This window comes from Ceratotherium simum, chromosome 29, assembly GCF_057802395.1.
Source record: "Ceratotherium simum simum isolate JZ-2026a chromosome 29, ASM5780239v1, whole genome shotgun sequence".
Lineage (NCBI taxonomy): Eukaryota > Metazoa > Chordata > Mammalia > Perissodactyla > Rhinocerotidae > Ceratotherium > Ceratotherium simum.
The window spans coordinates 14,366,147-14,379,032 of record NC_141928.1 but is presented as its reverse complement, the minus strand read 5'-3'; the positions used below and the strand labels follow the sequence as shown (position 1 = coordinate 14,379,032).

Sequence of the window (12,886 nt, the reverse complement as noted above, 5' to 3'; positions counted from 1 at the left end):
CTTAGCCAACTTGACCATGCACAAAACTCTTTCCTCAGGGTTTCTCTTCCACAAACATTCTATAAATTTCTATTTTACATTCAGAATTTGTCCCATGTTTTCCAGCCTTCCTAGTACTTTAGGACAAATTTAGCTCTCTTAACAAAACAAACAAAAATATCTCCATTCCTTATACCTTTTTACTGAAAATATATATCTTACTTTCCTTGAATACAGAGATGTTACCCTTATTCTTTACATTAATTACCTAGGCTTATACATATTATCTGGAAACACCTGCCCTCTCTCGGAAAATTTTTCAGTGTGGCACAAAACACGTCAATTAGTAAACCCAAGTATTTTTCTAGTTTCTCTGTAATAAGTAGGCAAATGTAGATAAATCAATGTTTAATAATTAATGTCTAATATTTTATCTCATGTGGAAATGACCTAGATACTTAATAAATTTATATCATTTTACTTAATTTAGCAAAACTCTAAGTTTTCAAGTTATCAAAAGTTTAAAAAGTCATGTTTAAGTACGTATACTATAACATATAATTATTATTAAAAGATTCACTCAAAAACATTTATCTTAATTACATGTAATTAGTTTATTTGTTCCCAATATTTGTGTTTAGATTTCCTACAAAAACTTCATGAAACACTAGACAAAATCAGCTATCATTCTAAGTTATTATTTTTGCTGACAAATTTTGTAACAGAGATAACATGAGCTTATTTGACTAATAAACACGAATGAAGGTTGCATGTCTGCATCATATGCAATGCTGATAATTCTTAAGACATTTTTATTTCAATCAAATCAACAAACTTAAATAAGCTTTCATTTACCAAGGATTATTTTATATTATGTTAACCTGAAAAACATTTGGGTTAGTTTATATTACATATAGAAAGAACTTATGTAAGCACTTACTCTAAGCCAATTGAATAGAACCATTTTAGAAATTATATCACGTGGAGGTTGAAAAATATCACAAATATATAACACATATGTACAGAGTTACATCGATACATAGACAGAAGCAAGCAGAGACCTTAAATTGTTTTTCTTAAATTTTTGCTGTGAATCAGGTACAATACTAAACTCACTAATTTATAAAAGAATAGTTGGATGCAAATTATGTTCCTGGCAGATAGAATAAACTAAAATTTTCTGCTTATGAATTGGTGATGGTCTAGATACAGTTCCCAGAGAGGTTATGATCTTTTTGAGATAAATAGGAGAGGGTTTGGGATTGGTGAAAGGGAATGGTTGGAGTCTGAACTGCTTCTAGAGCTGCATTTCCAGTTTTGCAAAGATTTGTAAGATAAGGACGGTTTCTCTCAATTCCTCAGAAATTGAGCTGTAACGTAAATGACATCATAGCTTGATCTACCTATCTAACTATGTCATCCCTAATTTGTTGCTTTCCCTCTGGGTACATAGTTTTATTTTAACTTAGCGAAGAAGGCCTATAAAAATTCCTATCAGGATCTGAATATTAGCTTCCAATTTGGCCAATTTCTGATCATAAGTTGCTAAATCCTTTCAAATATTTTGTCAAGTTTCAGCCTGGACAAACAGTAAACATTTCTGGTAGTATTAAACAACTCTATTAAATTTAATTTTAGTTTCCTCCCTGACTGTGTAAGAGAATAACTGAGCAGTTTCCCAGAAAATCTCTCAGAGTCTTGTTAGCTCTGGGAGGTTCTCATACGAGCCCCTCCTTCACAGATAGACATGGGGGTGTCTGTAAAACCATTAGCTTAAGAGACGTTTGTATAGTCTTTTATTTTAGGTACTTCTTATAACTTAATCTTTTATTAGCTTTTGCTATGAAACTTTCAATAAGGCTATTTTTGGAATTTTGAAGCCTTTGTTTTTAAGTGCAATTCTTAAACGATGTTATATAAATGGAATGTTCCTTCTAATGGCCAAAGTAATTCCCCTGAGGCTGGTGGCAGTTTGTTAGGACCTTAGCCTCAAATACAGTTCAACCCACATTTCTGTCTAACCAAATCTGACTGTAAGTGGGATGCAACCCACAATTTTTCCGACCACATTTTGTAGCCCCCAACCTACTGATTACCAAGCCAAGCTCTCAGGATATGAAGCCACCTTACTAAGATTTTGAAGTTATTTGTAAATATTTACAACTTCCAGAACAATTAGTTTCTGAGTAGGTGTGCTGGAAGGTGGCACACTTGACTCTTTAGAGATTAAAGATGCATTTAATCTGTCTGCTCCAAGCTTCTCAAATCTGGTGTACAAAAAGATAACTTCTGGAAGCTCAAGGGAGTCCCAAAGAAGCCACTGTAATTTTAAATTAACCCAGATTGTCTTGATCGAAAGATTGAGCCATATACAGCTATTCTCCTCATATTTCTTATACCTGTAGCCAGCTGGAGTACCCGAAAAAGGCATTTCTGCCAAAGAAGACTTAGAGTAGGGTTTCCCCATTGGCCATCTAAGAGCTAAATTATCTTTTATTAAATTTTCACATTTTGTTAACTACTTCCAAGTAAAGGCTCTGTACATATTGTACATAAGACCATCTGGTGCTCCAGTGGGTGGTTGCCCGTCCAGGAGCTTGTCGGCTCTAGAAGTGCAGTTTCCCATTTTCTTTTAGTTTCATTTTAATATAAAGTCCGAACAATTCCTAAGGGCAGTGTAGTGGGTCAAAAGTGTGCTGCATGTGAGTGTCACTTCCTAAAAGGCTATGAACATTATCTTACATGTCTCAGTTTCTCCTGCCAGCCATCTAAATCTACTCTAAGGGCTCAGAACACTGGATGACCGAACCTTACATGGGTGTCCCTGGAAGAGTCATCAATTACTTAACGTGAATGCTCATAAAGGAGTTCCCTATGGGACCACTGCACATTGTGGGGATTGACCTCAGAAACTTCCACTAGATTCTCAGTTGCCTGAGAATGCCTTACAACTGGAAGGAACAAGTGTCCTTTTCCTTTGGAGCTGAATGAGTTCAGCCTCTCATTTTGCTGTCAGTGAATTTGTTCAGACCTTATAAGCGTAAATCTTCTCTAATTTTTAAAGCCAAATTGAAAGTTCAGCCAGCCCAGTTCACTCCAAATTTCCCCGTAGGTTCCCTTTACCTAGGAAAACTACCGGTGCACCCTTAAGATATTAAGTCTTATGTCTGGAAGCAGCTCAAATAAAAGTCAGGACTGTCAACTTAAATAAGGAAGTCCAGATTTCAGGAGAACTCACCATAACATCTGAATAGTGCTGTGAAGCTGAAAGGGCACCATGGGCCTGTGCTGGTACCAAGTGCTGGTTCTAAGAAGGCTCCAGGTGGTCTGTCTGTCTCACTGAGAAATGTCGATGCAAATAATCAATAATCATTCTATAGCAAAGCAAAGAAAAATGTTTTATTTGAGCCAAACTGAGGACTATTGCCCTGGAGTTACATCCTTTGCAAGGGAGGAAAGCACTCAGGAAAAGAGAAATTTTCAGGATGGTTATATACCTTTTGAAAACAAAGATACATACAACAAGCATGACCTGAGTACATTCTTTCAAGTGTTCAAGGAGGTGTTCTTTACAATTAACATGTACACAGTAGGTTAACATGACCCCTGGCATCATAGAAAGGGAGACATTTATTCTAATCATTAAAAAGTACATTCTTTACTTGATTAAAGCACATATACTATGTATGTTTGACAGGCCGTAAGTCAGGCTTCTTTGGTTCAAATAAAATTCAGGCCAAATCAAGTTTGGAACAAAAGGGCCACAGCATATACTTTAATATATTTATTAAAAATTTCCTTATCAAGGGAAAGGTGTCATGTACATGGGAAAGTAGAGGTTAAAAAAAAAAAGAACTCTGTGGTGTCAAACTAGAATTGGAGATATCAAATTGAGCTCATGGTTTAAAAATCTATAAATAGAATGAAATTTATATATTATATATCAACATCTGTACTGTTCCCATCCCCCATTCTTTCTGTTCCACTCCTGACCCCCTCCTATGGTAAGCATTCCCTTACTTTATTAGTTTCTAGTTTCTACTACTAGTGTTTCTTTTATATATAATTCCCGGCTGTATCCTCTGAGATCATTTAGAGGGCTTGAAAGAAATGAACACATTCAATGCCAAATTTGCTCTTTACCATTCTCCTCTAAAAGGGACCAAGATTACACAGCAAAATGGCTTATTCCAAGCTGGGGCCAGGACATAAGATTATCCAAGAAAATTTTTCTGAGCCTGAAAGTAAAAAGTGCTCAACAGACCATGGGGACACAGATCAGGCTTGAAGGGGCTGCCACCGGCCAAATCTGGAAGAATGTGAGCTTCAAAATGAACAAGACCAGAAATGGATTATGACTCAAATAAACAAGAATCCATGAGTCCATAATAATATGAACAAATTAATGAAAAATCAAACAAGTGGAAGCTGGTGGAAAGTTCTTCTTACAAGCCAATACAACTGATAAACATAGAAGAAATGAGAGAATTAGAAACTCATCCTTTGGCCATGACGTTTGCAATAATTTAGTCATATAAGAATCACAAATGGATGCTAAATATAGTGAATGAGATTTCAAAAGGAAAAAAATTATGGTTATATAGTCTAAAAATATCTACCAAAATGATTCTTGTTAATCACAAAGGTTAAATAGTAACTTTACAGTAGAGAACCTGGCAGGCACCACCTTAACCAATTGACCAAGGATAAAATCACCAGTAATTGGAAAAATTGACACTATATGCCTTCTGATAATGTGCTGTGTGGTAGACATGCCAAAAATCTATGCCTGAAATATACGTACATATATAAGTAAACAGAATAAAATGTTAACCATTAGAGAAATCTGGGTGAAGCCTAGGTAGGAATTTTTTTGTATCATTTTTGCAACTTTAAGTCTGAGATCATTTCAAAATAACATTTAAAATAAATCTTTTTAGCCAAAAGCTTGGGGATGTTGTTTCAGTTCTCTTGCTGGTAATTAAACTGTTATTTTTTTATTCATTTCTCTGGAGCTGGTTAAAGAATATGAATCTGTAGAAGTGGAGAGGCCATAGATATCTTCTGCTTGTCTGGATACTGAGTCTCCTGAAGAGAAGCTGAGGTCTTGGGCAACACCCTGGAGCAGAAGGTGTCTGAGCGCAACAACAATGAGAACAGGTCAGAGGGAGCTGGAAATCTGCACTTGGTGATGGATCTGCCTGTGTGTTTGTGGGTTTGTGTGATTTTGTGTTCATGGGTGTGTGTCTGCATGCATTATGTATGCTTCTGTTCATGTTGTTTGATAGTTGTGTGTGTGTGTGTCTACTATGTATGCGACTCACAGCCTGATTTCTTTTGCTGACTTCGACCCAATCTGGGCTCCATTTTAGTGCACATACACCAAGTTGTCAATCTCTTAATGTGTGATTAGGGACTCCTGTTTCATGCCTGTGATAATAAATGCTTACCCTCTGTTGTTATGACAGGGACATTTCCCACACTGGGCGGGTGTCACAACTGAGTGAATGAGGGCCCAGCATCAAGAAAGAGATTATTATCTCCACTGCTGGAGAAGAAAACGCCTGACCTCACCAAGGAACTGAGGTCAGAGAGGGCTCAAACCTCTGCTCACCAGGGTGCTGGTGTATGTGTCAGCTGTGTTTGTGGGTGGCACACTCACGTGTGAGAGCAGGAATGTGTATTTCTTGCTTTTGTCTGTGTGTATGTTACCATGTGTATGTTACCACATGCATGGGTTGTTGGTGGTTTAATGACTGCCTGTGTGAACAGGCTTAACTGCCTCACACTGGCTGCCTTCCTGGGAAGGGTGTGGGACAGAAGGGGCCAAAGCACGCTTCTCAGAAACAGGAGTGTGAGTGCTGCTTGTGGTGAGTGTGTGGCTGAGTGTGCATGTGTGTTTGTGCGAGTTTCTTGTGAGGTTTTTGCATTGTGTGTGGCCGTGTGTGTGTTTGACCATGTGTTTGTACAGTGATGAGTTATGTATATGTGGTGAGTTGCATGTTTACCAGGTGTGTCCTGTGGCAGGCGTGTTGATGTGCATTGTGAGTGCATTTGTGGGTGAGTGGTACATCATAGTGTGTTGTGTATGTCTCACTTTGTGTGTTATTTATGACTTGTATGTATGTATATGAGTGTTTATGAGCTGAAGCACATACTGTCTCTCCTTCCGTTAGGCTGGGAACTGGTCACAGGTGACTGGAGTCCTCAAATCGGTAGTGTCTGTTTGTGTGTGTGTGTGTGTGTGTGTGTGTGTGTGTGTTGGGGGGGTGATTTGTATGTATGTTTGGGGGCTTCTGATTTTCCCCCATGACTCAAATATTTCCTTCACTGCCCTTCCTCTGGAGCACCATTGACTGTGGGTTAATATGCATATGAAGTGAAGGTCATTGCCAAGGGCATCTTGGAAGCCAAAAAGGCCGCAATTTTGGTGGGCAAGCAACTCCCTGTTTCTAAAAAGGATCTGCTATGATTTTCATATACCTGAGAGTGACTGAGTACTCAGAGTTTCAACTCTTCACTTAATGTTCCAGGTAAAGACAAATTAGCATCATGCTTTGTGAAGTTAGAGTGCAGAACCGCCACCAATATCTGCGAATCCTTAGGAAATCACTTAACTCCTTGGCCTCAGCTTTCAGTCTATAAAATGGAGGTATTTACACTTACCTCATGAAACTTACAGGTCCTCAATAAATATTTATTTTTTGAATAAATGATAACAGACTGTGAGAGTCTGTTTGCAATTGGAAAATAGATCAATATCAATTATGGGAACAATCTAGCAGAGAACCAAAAACATTTTGAACTACACTGGCTTCTTTGCAGCCCTAAAGCAACACAGGTTGTCTGGTGCTCCTAACCAATGATGGGGGAAGTTTCCATGGGTAGTGGCTGAGAGGGTGGTCTCTGATCACACAGTAGTATTAGGTAGAACTGCATAAATTAGTCAATTTGTTATAATTTTTAACCTACAGAAAATGGTAGTAGGTATATATACTTTGTATATATATAGAATTTATATCATTTGTGTTTCTATTTCCTAAGAGCTACTATAGGGGGAAGAACATTAATTCTTAGACAGCTCAATAGATTTTTTAAAAATCTGGGAATGAGAGGTTGATGTCTGGATTTAAAGAGGAAATGTAAGTAAAGTCCTTAGCCTAGTACCCAAATGCTCACCAAAATGTCCACTATTCTTGTGAAAGATAGTATGTGGACTACTCTGGCTTGGGAGCTTTCTGGCATCAAACAGTTTTAAATGACCACTCATTTCTAGAATGACTCTGAGTTTACAGCTCTAGGTCACTGGGACCCAGCCAGGTTCACAGGAAGAGTGTGACAATGCTCCAACAATGCGGCCACAGCACTGGAGTCTCACATTACTGTAAGGCAGAAACGACTGATACCAGTTTGCAGAGGCTATTCTACTATTTCTGCCACAGTGAATTATGATTTGGCTCTGACTTGGTGTAGTGAATCATCCCTCTATGCTCATCAAGATCTACACTCACAGAGGGCAGGGACCTTGTCTTTCTGTTCACTGCTGCATTCCTCAGTCCTTAGTAGAGGTCCATGTTCAGATTCAATGTTTAATAAATAATGGTTCAAGAAAGCAGTGAACATTCAATTGCTTCTGTGCAAAGACGTCTTGTTGGTTGCTTTTGGGTGTGATGTTTTCCTGGAGCCGGACTGGGACAGAGGGAAGATGCATGCATCCATGGGTGTGAGAAATTAATAGCAATGTATTTAAAAATTCATTGTTAGGGGCTGGCCCTGTGGTATAGTGGTTAATTTTGGTTCATTCTGCTTTGGTGGCCCGTGTTCACGGGTTCAGATCCCGAGCGTGGACCTACACTATTGCTCCGCAACATGTAAAAGTAGACCCACATATAAAAGTAGAGGAAGATTTGCACGGATGTTAGCTCGGGGCCAGTCTTCCTCAGCAAATATATATATATTCCTTGTTTTCCCTCAGAATTACAGTATGAGATGTCATGGTCCTGATCATCTTTTCTAGGTTTGTGACATTCCCACACCTTCTTCATCCCCAGCATATAGAAGAGCAGTAAGAGGTCTGAGAACCCGAGCAGAATGTCTGAATTCCTCTACCTTGGGCTCCCCATCCGACCAGAGCAGCAGGGCTTGTTCTTTGCCCTGTTCCTGGGTATGTACCTGACCACGGTGCTGGGGAACCTGCTCATCATCCTGTTCATAAGTCTGGACTCTCGCCTCCACACCCCCATGTACTTCTTCCTCAGCCACTTGGCCTTCTCTGACATTTCCCTTTCATTTGTCATGGTTCCAAAGATGCTCAAGAACATGTAGACTAGACGGCAATCCATCCCCTATGTGGGATGTTGTTTTCCATAGTTTTTGCCTGTCTTGACAATCTCCTTGCAGTGATGGTGTATGATAGGTATGTGGCCACCTGTCACGCACTCCACTACACAACTGTTATGAGGCAGGGTCTGTATGGCTCATTGGTAGTTGAGTCCTTGTTCTTAAGGTGTGCACATGCCCTATTGCACACCCTTCTTTTGGTCCAACGGTCCTTCTGTGTTGACAATACCATGCCCAATTCTTCTGTGACCTCCTTGTGCTTCTGAAAATGAGATGCTCAGACATTTCCCTCAATGAACTGATCTTGTTCACTGATGGAGCAATGCTTGTCATCTTCCCTTTGATTAGTATCTTGGGTCCATATATCTGTATAGGGACCACCGTCCTGAGAGTCCCCTCTACGAAGAAACTAGTTAAAGCCTTTTCTCCCTGTGGCTCCCATCTCTTTGTGGTGTCTGTAAACAATGGGATCATTGCAGGTGTTTACTTTTTCTCCTCATCATGGGGCTCCAATGGCAAGAATAATTGTTTTAGTCATCTATACAGAAGATACACCCATGCTGAGCCCCTTCATCTATAACTTGAGGAAAAGAGATATAAAACAGGCACTAGAAATATTTGTCAATAGGGCTAACTTCTGTAAGTGACAATCACTAAATCCTCTTATTGTAGTCATGAACACAGTGAGATGTATTTTCTAATATTATTGTATGATTGACCACTCTGTATAACTTTAAAGGAATATGCATTCTGCTGTCATGTATAGTCATTAATATGTCATTAATATGTCAACTAGGTCAAGTTTGCTACTTGAATTATTAAATATTCTTTACCCCTATTAATTTTTCTACCTGTTCATCATCTCATAAGATATGCACAAAATTTTATGGAAAACATGTCACACAATTATTATTGTGAATTTGTCTTTTTCTCCCTTTCAATATGTCAGTTTTTGCTTATGTATTTTTTATACTATGTTTTTTAGCACACGCAGATTTAGCATCACAATCTGCTCCTGGTGGACTGATTCTTTTATGTAGTGGTGTAATGAATCTCTCTGCTATGACTTCAAGCCGATTGTGCAAATTTTTTCCCATCTCCACATTCAATGACATCATGTTTGATTGATTGCGTTTGATGATCCTGATTTAAATGAACCCTAATGGGAATAATGACATTATGGAAATTGGGACATGCTACAAAACAAGGCATTTTAAAAAAAGGAGAGAGAGAGATTCATTTTTTATGCATTTTCAGCACATTACTGCATTTATAATTAGAATATATTTCTCTTTATCTCCAGCAATGGCTCCTACCTTAACATCTCATTTGCTTCTTCTGTCATTAGCATAAATTGACCAACTTTCTTTTGGTTAGTGTTTATTTGTATTTCTTTTCAATCACTTTACTTTTATCTGTTCTATGTTCTTATATCTGTGAAGTGTCTGCTGTAACAGTGTAAAGTTGGATTTTGCTCTTTTTATGCAAATAAACATTTGTTATCTTTCTGGAGAATTTGATCTAGTAACATCTAATGTCATCATAATATATTTGCATTTATAGTTTCCATTACCATAGGTTTTCTATTTGAGATGTCTGTTTCATATTTATTCTGTCTTCTCTTTCTCCCTTTTGATTAATTAAATATATATTTTTTGTTCCATTACCTCTCTATTGACTTATTACTCATAAACTACCATTATTTTATAATTATTTTCTGTGCTTTATGTTGAGATTAATTCTTGTTTTCTCTTAAATTTTTTATTGTAGTATAATATACATAACATGAAATCATTTGAGATATACAATTCAGTGACATTTAGTACATTAATCACCCCTATCTCATTCAAGGACTCCAAAGGGAATCTCTATGGAATTTCAATGCAATTGAGTACTTTGCAGCTGTGAAAAAATAATGACAATGATATTTATGAATCAGTTTGCAAGGATTTACATAATACATTGGTAAATGGAAAAAACCCAAGCGTAAAAAGCATATATAGCATGCTACTTTTTGTGTAAAACTGAAGGAAAAATAAAATAAGCATGTATCTGCCCATTTGAGCAAAAAAGAAACATACTCAGAATAAACCAGAAACTAATGAGATTGCTTGTCTACAGGAAGTTGGTGGGAGTGGGTTAGAGAAGATTGGAAGATGAGTATATTTATTTATATAGTTTTGACTATATTTTCCTTTACGTACTAAAAATAAATAGGAGAGAGTGAGGAATAAAGCAAAATAGAGTAAAAGAAAAGAAATAAATGTAAGTATATTTCAAACTAATCCCATAATTAGACTAAAGGTGAAAATAAAATAACTAAGATAAGTAATTATTAAACACATAATCTTGTCTACATAGACTTATAATGAAGAAAATAACCTGTAAACAAATTTATGAGCTGCAATTAGTTTGTCATTAATGTTGGGAAGAGTTGGAGATTCTGAAATTACTAAATATGTCTTCAAAGATTTGGCATATAAGTAAACATAATGTGGAAAAGGGAATGACTGCTCATTATCAGGGTGTCCATGCAAATAATCAATAAAAATTCTATAGTAAAGGAAAGGAGAGTTTTATTTCAACCAAAATAAGATCTATAGCCTGGGAGTCACAGCCTTCACAAGGGAAACATATGCTCTGGAGAACAGCAATTTTCAGCAGTTATATACCATTTGAAAACAAAAATACGTACCTCAAGCATTACAGTGGTACATTCCTTCAGGGGTTCAAGGAGATGTTCGTTATAGATTAGCACATCCACAGTGGGTCAACAAGACTGTGGCATCACAGGAAGGGAGGTATTAATTCTTTTTTCTTTTTTTAATTTTTGTTTATTGCAGAGGTCCATTGGGTAAACCTCTGATCATCTAGGGATATGCTGTCCCCAGGTAGAGACAACCTTTTGCCAGCCTTCTCTCTGCCTGGGAATCAGTTAGTGGCAGAGACCCCCAGATCTGAAAATGACCCAAGTTATTATGTAGTTCAGATCTCTCATTTTTCAGATGAGGAATCTGAGGCCCGGAGAAGTTAAATGTCTTGCAAAGACATACACAGCCCACTGGTGACAAAGCTGGGGTCGTTACCCCGTTTCCTGGATCTTACAGAGGAATTTCTACTGCTACCCCTGATGCTCTTCCTGCCATACGCTCTCTCCTTTTGTCTAGGTAGAAATGTTTACAGTAAAAGATTATTGGAAAGTCCTTAGACAAGGGAGCTAATATTAAGAATTGCTACTATTCAGTGAACACCTGCAATGCGCCGGGGTTTGTGCTAGATATTTCACATGCACTATTTGTAATCTTCACAAGAACTCTGCAAAGTATATATTATTATCTCTGTGAGGAGACTGTGACCAGAGATGAGGAGGCACTTGCCAAGGCAATACTGAGTTCATGCTCTTTCCACTGTGCAGTAATAATTTATCTCTTGTCCGGGGCCGGCCCCGTGGCTTAGCGGTTAAGTGCGTGCACTCCGCTACTGGCAGCCCGGGTTCGGATCCCGGGCGCGCACAGATGCACCTCTTCTCTGGCCATGCTGAGGCGGCGTCCCACATACAGCAACTAGAAGGATGTACAACTGTGACATACAACTATCTGCTGGGGCTTTGGGGGAAAAAAGGAGGAAGATTGGCAATAGATGTTAGCTCACAGCCGGTCTTCCTCAGCAAAAAGAGGAGGATTAGCATGGATGTTAGCTCAGGGCTGATCTTCCTCAAAAAAAAAGAAAATTTATCTCTTGTCCTAGAAAACAGAAATGTCTGAATTTTTTTATATGTTCAGTATCATTTTTGAGAAATCATTTAAATTCAGATTGTCTGTGTTTATTCCTAGAACTATATTTGATTAAAAAGGGAGATGAATCAGTTATTGTTTTTGAACGGAGTCCTTAGGATCTTGATTAATAAGTATTTTTTTATTGTGAAGACAAACCAACAATTTTTTAAAAAACTGTAGTTTAAGTCATATGCTTAAGTAACTTTTTTAAAAGAGAGACAGATTTTTTTTTTTAACTCCTATTCATCTAGAGTGCTAGGGACAGAGCTCTAGAGGTTCTTTTGTGTTAATTAGTTCTTCCTTTCAAGTTCTAATACCTTAAGGAGCACTAGGCATATTCATCATTTATACCTCAGTTAGGTTAATTTGATATACCTGCTTTCCTCTTAGCATCTATGATATGCCCTACAAATTAAAAAAAAAAAAGTATTTTTTTAACTCGGAAAACTTTGAGGAATGGAGAGGTCTGAGTGCCATGCCTCCAAGGATGGATTAGGACCACAGATGGGCAGCATGGAATTGCTTGGTACTTGAGAACCAGCACGGAAGGGTGCCAGGAGGTGGGAAAATGGAACTGACAGGGAGTTGGGAAAGTGTCAAAGTGAAATTTCTCCATTTCCATTTTTTTCCCTGACCCTTAATGGCTATTCCTGGCCAGTGTGCCCCCAAATCCTCATGCGACATATGTGGTTAATTACTAGCTTAAAAGTTCTGACCTCCATCAGGCACTGCATAGAGGTGGCATGATGTGTTTTTCAGTGTGATTCCAAACACTGCACCTCTGTCATTTG

At 38.0% G+C, this 12,886-nt stretch overlaps 1 pseudogene; it reads left to right on the top strand.

Annotated features, from left to right (window-relative positions):
* The first annotated feature begins 4,244 nt into the window (after nt 1–4,244).
* On the top strand, nt 4,245–8,966 carry LOC106800733 (olfactory receptor 1J4-like; annotated as a pseudogene).
* The last annotated feature ends 3,920 nt before the right edge of the window (nt 8,967–12,886 follow it).